The following is a 9,826-nucleotide window of genomic DNA, read 5'->3' as shown; positions in this document are numbered from 1 at the left end:
AAGAGACCCCTGCCTACATGCTCCCCTGTGACTCAAGAGATCCCTGAACCACAGAGAAAAATAGTTAACAGAGGAAAAAAAAAAAAAAAACCTTCATGGCTTGCTCAAGTTGCTATGCTAGTTCTATATATTTGTTCTGAATAAAGATGTATATATAAATATATATATATTTTTTAATTGAAGTATAGTTGATTTACAATGTTGTGTCTCAGGTATATATCAAAGTGATTTATTTATACATATATATGCATATACATTCTTTTTTAGATTTAGATTTTTAGATTTAAATATACCTTAGGTAAAGTTTTTTTTTTTAATTTTTATCCGAATATAGTTGATTTACAATGTTGTGTTAGTTTCAGGTGTACAGCAAAGTGAATCAGTTATACATATACATATATCCACTCTTTTTTAGATTCTTTTCCCGTATAGGCCACTACAGAGTATTGAGTAGAGTTCCCTGTGCTATACAGTAGGTCCTTATTAGTTAACTATTTTATATATAGTAGTGTGTAAAAGATATATTTTTTAAAGTTTGTAATCTTAAGGTACTGAGAGAACTGAACCTCAGCTGCATGTGTGCATCTCTATTTCTTCTTCCTGTCTGCAGATTTTAGGAAATGACAGCCTTACTTTTTTTTTTAAATGAATTTATTTATTTATTTATTTTGGTGGGCTTCTCATTGCGGTGGCTTCTCTTGTTGCGGAGCACAGGCTCAGTAGTTGTGGCTTGCGGGCTCTAAAGCACAGGCTCAGTAGTTGTGGCGCACGGGCTTAGTTGTTCCGCAGCATGTGGGATCTTCCCAGACCAGGGCTCGAACCCGTGTCCCCTGCACTGGCAGGCGGATTCTTAACCAGTGCCCCACCAGGGAAGTCCCAACAGCCTTACTTTAAGTTTGGAGACTGTCATCTATTTCCTCTACTCTCTCCCTGCCATCCCTCATTTTAGTTATTTTCAACCAGTAGTAAGGAGGAAAAGACACCTATTCCCATGTACTAGTATGTAACTACCTATTGTATTCAAAATATTATTTATTAATTTCAATGACAGGTTTCCAGGCATTTCCAGGCATTTTCTTTGAGGAAAAGTTAAAATTCAGAACATTCCTGGAAATGCTGTTGAAAAATGACCTTGCCTGCGATGCTACCAGTATCTGCTCTCCCTCTCAAGTTACTTTCTCCAGAATTTCTGCTTTTCAAAATACCTCTCAGGTTTGTGCATCTCCAGGTTCTCGTAAATGTCTAGCAGGGCTTATTATGGTAATGGGGCTCTAGGTGAGGGGGCTGCAGCAGCAGTATCATGGAAGAAAGAGACTGTGTGGTCTTTTGTGTGTATCCTTTTATAACTTGGACATCAGTCAAGGACTGCACTATTAATATCACATGTTTTTGGTATAAATATAAGTATGTTAATTAAATTCAGAAACAATTAAATTTCTCCACCCTCACTCTAAAGAAAAGAAATCAACTTATCATTACATATTTTTGAAGTCCTAATTGCAGGCATCAAATATCAGGGTTTGGGATTAAGGTAATTTTATGAGTCACACTCAGGATTATAATTTATTCTGATATTAGCCTTGATACAATGTGTGCCAAGAGCCTCAACCTATTCAATTTCATTCATCACCTCTAAATTAAGTCTTGTTTGGGGACAAGTATAGAGTCCCAACTAATCAAAATTGAAATATGACTGCATAAAGGTAAGAGATGATCACATTCCCAAGAGCTGACATTTACTGAAAACTAACTATGGGCTAGGCACTGCACTGTGTGCTTGATATCTCATTTAATCCTTTCAACAATTCTGTGAGGTAGACACTATTAATGTGCCTATTTTACAGATGAAGGAAACCGAACCTCAAAGAGATTATTGCCCAAGGTCAGATGGCAAGAATGAGGCCAAGTCAGGATTTGAATACAGGACTATTTGACTAGAGACTGAACTCAGACGCACTGTTCTATTCTGTTCAAAAAGGAAATAAGCTAGGTTCTGATTTATAAGAAAAAAAGGAAGGGCTTGTGTGCAGTTTTAGGCACCCAGTAAAGGGATGGCATGCCCCACTTTACAGAGGAGGAATGTGAGATCGGGGCAGGTGTCACTTCCCAAGGGCATTCTGATAGTAAGTGGAAAAGGCCAGGGTTTGTATCCAGATTGGAGTCTAAGGCCCATGTTCTTTCAAGCAAAATGTGCTGCCTTGTTAAATATAAATTATATGAAATAAATATAAGGATTATATAACACCTGAAATTTGTAAATCTTACTTATTTCTGGTGATTAGAGCTGAGAGTATGGTAAGATTTCCCTTTTCCTACAGAGAGAAAGAGCGGTGGGCCTGGGCAAGTCTCAGGACACAGTGAATGGCTGGTAGAGAAGAATAAGTTGCAGAAGAGGAGGGAAGGACCAGAGGGATAGGGCGAAAATCAGCAGGTGTGGTCCCAGGAAGCCAAGAGTGAGACTGTTGTAAGAATGGGGAGTAAGGAAATGCCAAATTCCATTGAAAAGTCAGTTGAGATAAAGACTGATAAATGTCCATAGGAATTAGCTTTGAGGTCTTAGGTGACCCCAGTAAAAGTGGATTGGGTGCATTGTGAGCAGAAATCATATTGGAGCGGGTTCTGAGGTGAGGGGAGAAAATGGAGAATATTCTAGAATCAGATAGATGTGGATTCAAATTTTGCTTCTAGCTGGGCAGTCTTCTTAACCTCTCTGCTTCCTCAACTGTAAAACAGAAACAAAAAGATCTTCCTCACAGAGTTGTTGAGGATATGAAATGATATGGCAAGTGTGTGTCAGAAGAGGTTTTTGGAATAGTAACCAATGTTTTACCTTGTCTTTGCATTATTTGGTCCTTCCCACATTTAGTCAGCTGGGCTATTGGATGTTTATTCCTTCAGGAAAGATTCACCTAGGAAAAAGCAGAGGAAAAAGAAGTTCTATGCTTTTGAGTCTCAAAATCTACTCCCCAGAGAGAACTCAACACAAGAAGTATATATTTGTAAGAATACCTGATGCTGAGTGAAGGGAATCAGAATTTGCCAACCCAAAATATGCTACTTGGTATAAAGATTATTTTAAGCTGAAGACATTTGAGATTCAACAGACACAGAAAAATAGTCTTCTCAAAGCCTCTTTATGTGACTCAAAGCAACAATGTCTTGGAAATAAGGCTGCCATAAATTACTCTTCAGGGCAGATCTACTCCCAGAAGGGAGAATACGAATAAAACCTACCCCAAATTCCTTCTCCAGGGAAATTTTATGGCCCTGAAGTAGACAGGAAGACCACTCATACCTATATAGACAAAGATTATTATGACTTTTTTATATCCTGTTTATTCTCCTAAAACCCCCAATTTAAAAAAATCTTTCCAAAAAGTCATCTATCTTCCTGTAAGTGCCTTTCTCCCTCCCTCTCTTTTACCTACTAAGATGGTATATAAGCCCCAAATTCTAAGTACTCCTCTGAGTTACTCATCACTGAGTTTTCCTGCATTTATGTGCATTGCATGTGAAAATAAACTTTTTTTCTTCTGTTGAACTGTCTTTTGTCAGTTTAATTTACATGACCCCAAGAACTGAACTTAAGAGTAGAGGAAAAAGTTTTTTCTTCCCCTACATGAGTAAGACAGGATTCCCTGACCTCAGCCCAAATAAAGACTCTCTGGGCCGGTAGAGGGGAGAAGAAGGAGAAGCATTACAAGTTCAGGTGCAGTATGTGTCCCTAGAGAAGGAGACCCTTTGCCCAGATCTATGCATGTCTCAGAAACATATCCAAAACAACATGGAAATAGAGCAGACAACCTTAGAGCTTGCTTTGCCCCATTGTGGAATAGGAGCAGTAAGGCATTTCCTGTATGCTCAAGAGTGACACAGAGACATGTAGCCCTGAGGGCCTCTGGACCCGAAGGAATCCTGCAGATGGGAGCAAGGGAGAACCCTACAATGCCTGGGGGCCACTGAGCACCAGACAGGCTGCGCCAATATCTCAAAGATGGTAGTATGAATAGATGACAACCAAGGACCACATATATCCCCTAGGGGAACTAATCAAGACACTCTAGAACTTAGGCACAACTCGGGTAAAACATGAGGAAACCAACTTAACTGAAACTTGCCATCCCAGATGACAAGGGCTCAGTAGAAATTAAATTAAATTATAGAAGAGTAAAGATATTGTACAACTACTTCTCATTCAAGATTAGTATCAGCTTAAAAAAAAAAAGATTAGTATCAGCCATTTGTGGGGCTCATCTAGGATGTCTTAGAATTCTGGGGTAACCCATATCTGCTTAAAGACTGAGTACTAACCCTAGACTAGAATTAGAGCTGAGCCATCCTGAGACAAAGACCATGATCTGGTTGGAAACTTAGTGTGTAGAACTGATGTGACCCCTCAGAAGTCTCTGCTGATTTCAGAAATACCATTGGACAGTGATGAGACCAAGCATGAAAGAGGCCTACAGAATGATTAATTTCCTTGACAGACACAGGGTGATTGATAAAAGAGGGATCCTTGTTAGAGTTTGCATTTATGATTAAATTTCCCAAATCAGAGATGAGTGAGGTCATTGTTATGGATTGAATTACATGCCCCTAAAAAGTACATATATGTTGAAGTCCTAACCCCCAGTACCTCAGGATGTGACCTTATTTGGAAATAGGGTCATTGCAGATATAATTAGTTAAGATGAGGTCATACTGGATTATTTCAAGGCCCTAATCCAATATCACTGGTTTCTTTACAAGAAAACGGCCATTTGAAAATGCAGAGGCACACAGAAGAACGCTGTGTGATGGCAGAGACAGACACTGGAGTTACACAGCTCTAAACCAAGTGCCAAGGATTGCTGGTGAAACCAGAAGCTAAGAGATAAGCAAGGACTAAATTCTGCCTTAGAGTCTTCAAGAGAGCATGGTCCTGCTGACATCTTGGACTTCTAGCCTCCAAAACTGTGAGAGAATAAATTCCTGTTGTTTTAAGCCTCCCACTTTGTGGTAATTTGCTGCAGCAGCCCTAGGAAATTATTACAGTTATTATAATGCCTTTGTCCCAGGGTGAATATCTAAAAGACTGAGCCTCTTTTTAGGAAAGGAATAGTAATTTCAATGGCACTAACCCCAGTTGCCAAAGTAGAGAGGCACTCAAAACCGTTCCAGAACTGGTGTACCTCTTAATCTGCTGTAAAATTGGTGGCCTGGATAGGTGGTGAGAAACTGAGTTTTGGAGGATGAAGCTAGTCTCTACAGTACTGTCTAGCCCCTGGCACCCAGGAGAGGAATTATTTAGGACCTTAAGATTGCTGCTAAGAGTTTAGGGAAGTGCAAATATTTCTCTCCCTGCCCCCCACCACTACTTTGTGGTAAAAATGGACAATTCCTAAATTCACAAAGAGAACCTACAGCTATTAATGCAGAAGCTAAGCGTTATCAGCCCTGACTTCACTGAACCAGTACCAGCCTGCTTACCCCTGGACATCTTGTTATGTAAGAGGAACAACTTGCTATTACTTAAGTCACTTGTAGTCAAGCTTTGTTATTGATAGCTTTTCCTAACTAAGGCCAATGACAAAAGTAGGAAACAGGATAAACAAAACCACAAACAACCTCAGGGTGTGGGCAATATGTTTGGGAGATTAAATGATGGCTACCCAACCCCTAGACCACATAAATATTCCCTGGTCTGGAAATAATAAAAGTTAAACTGAGTTATGGAAAAAATAAAATTGCATTTCTCGTTACGTGAGTTTGTACACTAAGATTTATACTTACCATGTGGTAACTGTCATCTGACTGAAAATGTTATTCCTGTCTTACCCTTTGAAGTCTTACTATCACTCTAAACAGTACTCATGGTCATTCTTGGAAAATTCACTTCTATTCTACACTTCTTGATAGAAATCACCATTCTTTCTCCTCCCAAACTTGAAGACTTGAGGTTGTCCTTCACTTTTCCCTCTTTTTCATCTCCTTCCCTCTTTTGACATCTGATCTATTATTTCTTGCTTTTCTTTCATCTCTCTCTCCTTCTCTCCCACTCTCTCCCCGCCCTCTTTGTCCACTTGCCTCCCTCTCTTTCCCCCTTTCCTTCTTGAAGCCTTCCATTATTGGTACTGTTGACATTTTTAGTACATTAACTCCTCCCCACAATGGAGCTGCAGCTCCATCAAACCTGATCTGTGGAGGGAGGTGTTTGGACAGACTGTCCCACAGAAAATGACTAAAAATGCTGGATACTATCTTAAAACAAACAAAACTTCTTAAAACCAACAAAGAGATGACAAGATAGTAAGGAATTACTGGGCCAAAGCCAAAGAGAATGTGGAATCTCAGAAAGGAAAAGGGAGCACTGAAGTCTCCTCTCTTTGAGGGCATATGCCAGATCTGGCAAACATGAGCTGCAATTTTCACAGCCGCTTGGGGTCTAGAGTAAAGAAGTCAAAGGTCAGGGTCATGCAACGTGGGAAGTGGTATTAGTTTGCTCGGCCTTCCATAACAAAATGCCACAGACTGGGTGGTTTAAACAACAGAAATTTATTTTCCCCGCAGTTCTGGAGGCTAGAAGTCTAAGATCAAGGTGCCCATAGGTTTGGTTTAATTCTGAGGCCTCTCTCCTTGGCTTATAGTTGGCCACCTTTTCTCTGTGTCTTCACATGGTCTTTCCTCTGTGCACGTGCATCCCTGGTGTCTTCTTTTGTGTCCACATTTCCTCTTAATAAAGACACCAGGCAGATTGTATTACAGCCACCCTAAGGACTTAGTTTTAACTAAACGTCTCTTTAAAGTCCCTATCTCCAAATGCAGTCACATTCTAAGGTGCTTGGTGTTAGACTTCCAACACGCAAATCTGAAGGTGACACAATTTAGCCCAGGAGTACGATATAAAACACTCCCATAACAATAGGACCTCTCTGATGAGGGAGAACCAAAAGTAAATAACCCTTCCAGCCCCTGTCACCATGGGGCTGCGTGGAAGTTTGCCTCAATGATGGGTGATGGGGGGTGGGAGCTGCGTCTGAGAAGCCATAGCCCCAGGCCTGCTCTCACATGTTGATTAGCAGCCCCAATTCATATCATCTACATGGTTCAGAAAGCCTCATGAGCTTAGTTTAAATTGTTCCTGGGGCTTCCCTGGTGGAGCAGTGGTTGAGAATCCGCCTGCCAATGCAGGGGACACGGGTTCGAGCCCTGGTCTGGGAAGATCCCACATTCCATGGAGCAACTAAGCCCGTGCGCCACAACTACTGAGCCTGTGCTCTAGAGCCTGTGAGCCACAACTACTGAAGCCCGTGCACCTAGAGCCCATGCTCCGCAACAAGAGAAGCCACTGCAGTGAGAAGCCCGCGCACTGCAACGAAGAGTAGCCCCCGTTCGCCGCAACTAGAGAAAGCCCACACGCAGCAACGAAGACCCAACGCAGCCAAAAATAAATAAATAAAATAAATAAATTTATTAAAAAAAAAAAAAGAGTTACAAATTGTTCCTGGCATGGTAGTGTTGACATAAAGCAAATAGACTGCCAGATGTTTCTCCAGCAAAGATGGGTTTATCCAGGATCACCAGAGAACTGCAATTGGGGGTCTACAACCATGGTGAGCCATGTGTAAGTTCCCACACAGCAAGGGAAGGAAAAGCTTTTATAGAGAGGAAAAGGAAGTTGGGAGGGCTAGAGTAAACAAGGAGTCCATGGCTTTTCATTGGCTGAGTCGTCGCTAGGAAATAAATCTTTCCTCTTCCTGTTGGGCTCTGCTATGGACACAGTGAATGAGAGCTCCCCCTTCTGGTCTCCAGATTCTTATTGAATTGAGGTTTCTATTTATTAATTTTTTATAGTAGTGCCCCTAAATGGTTGGCAGGAACAAAGGTAAATTTTCTTTAGAGAAATATGATTTCATCTTAAACTTCAAAGAATTCCCATAAGTCATTTTGCAAAAAATAAGCACCTCACAGTAAAAAAAAAAAAAAAAAAAATCTAAGCATACACAGAGAAATCCAGTCACGGTGGATGAGAAGCAGGATAAATAACAGACAGAATGAACAGATGTGCAAAGTCTTCAGATATTGGAATTACCAGACAAGGATTAAAAAATAACTATGATTATCATGTTTAGAGAAATAAAATACTAGCTTGAAAGCACCTGCAAGGAACAAGAAATGCTTTTTTTAAAAAATACCTAACTGGGAATTCCCTGGCGGTCCACGGGTTGGAACTCGGCACTTTCATTACCAGGGCCCTGAGTTCCATCCCTGGTCGGGGAGCTGGGAATCCCGCAAGCTGCATGGCGTGGCCAAGAAAAAAAAAACAAAACCTAACCAGATTTGAAATATAAATAGAGCTTATAGAAATAAAAAATACAATAATTAGATTTTTTCAGGTATTTCATATGTTTTAAACATACAGAAAATTTGAAAGAACACCTGTATACTACTACCTAGATTCAACAATTGTTAACATTTTATCATAGCTCTGTTATAGTTTTAAATTTGCTGAACCATTTAAAAGTAAATTGCAGACATCATAATATTTTACCCCTAAATATGTTAGAATGCATCTCTGAGAAATAAAAACACTTTTTCGTAACTACAATGTTATCTCATCTAAGAAAATTAATAATTGCCTAATGTCATCACATATTGAGTCCATATTAAAATTTTCAGTTTGCAAAAAAAAAGTTTTCTTTTAAAAAAATATCTCTACCTTTATTTCCCAAAGATGCCTTAAACTTATTTTATTTTACTTTTTGGCTGAGCTGTGTGGCATGCGGCATCTTCCCCAACCAGGGATGGAACCCGAGCTCCCTGCAGTGGAAGTGCAGAGTTTTAACCACTAGACCACCAGGGAAGTCCAAAAAAAAGGGTTTTATAGCTGTTTTCTTTTTGTTTTTTGTTTTTTTATAACTAGGATCCAATGAAGGCATTGATTTTGGTGGTTTCCTTTCACTCCCTTTTCATCTAGAACAATCCCCTTGCCTTCTCCCTCTTCCACTACCTGCCTGCCCCCGCCCATGACATCGACATTTTGAAGAGACCGGTATGGTTGTCTTGTGAATGCCCATATTCCGGATTTGCCTAAGTGCTTCCTTATACAGTCCTTTAACTTATTTCTTGATCTTTCTTGTAGTCTGGAAATTAGGCCTGGAAGTTTGATTAACAATTTTGCCAAGAATGTGTCATAGGTGATGCTGTGTATTTCCTACGTATCACATTAGGAATATAAAATATCAGGCTGCCCCATTCTTAATAATATTAATTAACTTTGATCTCTCGGTTGAGGTGATGATTGCCAGACATCTTCCCCAAAATGAAATTTAAAAATCCCTGGACAGTTTATCAGCTTCTTATAAAGTCAAACATTCACTATACAATCCAGCAATTCTACACCCAGGTATTTTCCCAAGAGAAGTGAAAACTTAAGTTCACACAAAAACTTGTACATGAGTTGATAGTAGTTTTATTCATAATGGCTCCTAGCTGGAAACAACCCAAATGCCCTTCAACTGATGAGTGCAAAAATGATTGTGGTACATGCTTACAATTGAATTCTATTCAGCAATAAAAAGGAATGAAATACTGATACAGGCAACAACATGAATTTTAAATGCATTATGCTAAGTGCAAGAAGCCAGACTCAAAAGGCTCCACCCTGTATATTCTATTTACATAACATTCTGGAAATAGCAAAAAACATAGGAACAGAAAACTCTAACCCTAAACCAAAATACCAGTTTTTAAATCTCATATTGAGAGACAGAAGTTCCCAATGACCAACATATTCCTACACCACTCTCCTGGTATGAAGGAACCTGGAAAGTTTAAGTATCACTCA

Source organism: Balaenoptera borealis (genome assembly GCF_965194805.1).
Source record: "Balaenoptera borealis genome assembly, chromosome: 5".
In the NCBI taxonomy this organism is placed as follows: domain Eukaryota; kingdom Metazoa; phylum Chordata; class Mammalia; order Artiodactyla; family Balaenopteridae; genus Balaenoptera; species Balaenoptera borealis.
The sequence above is the reverse complement of the archived record's forward strand: the minus strand, read 5'-3'. Positions refer to the sequence as shown.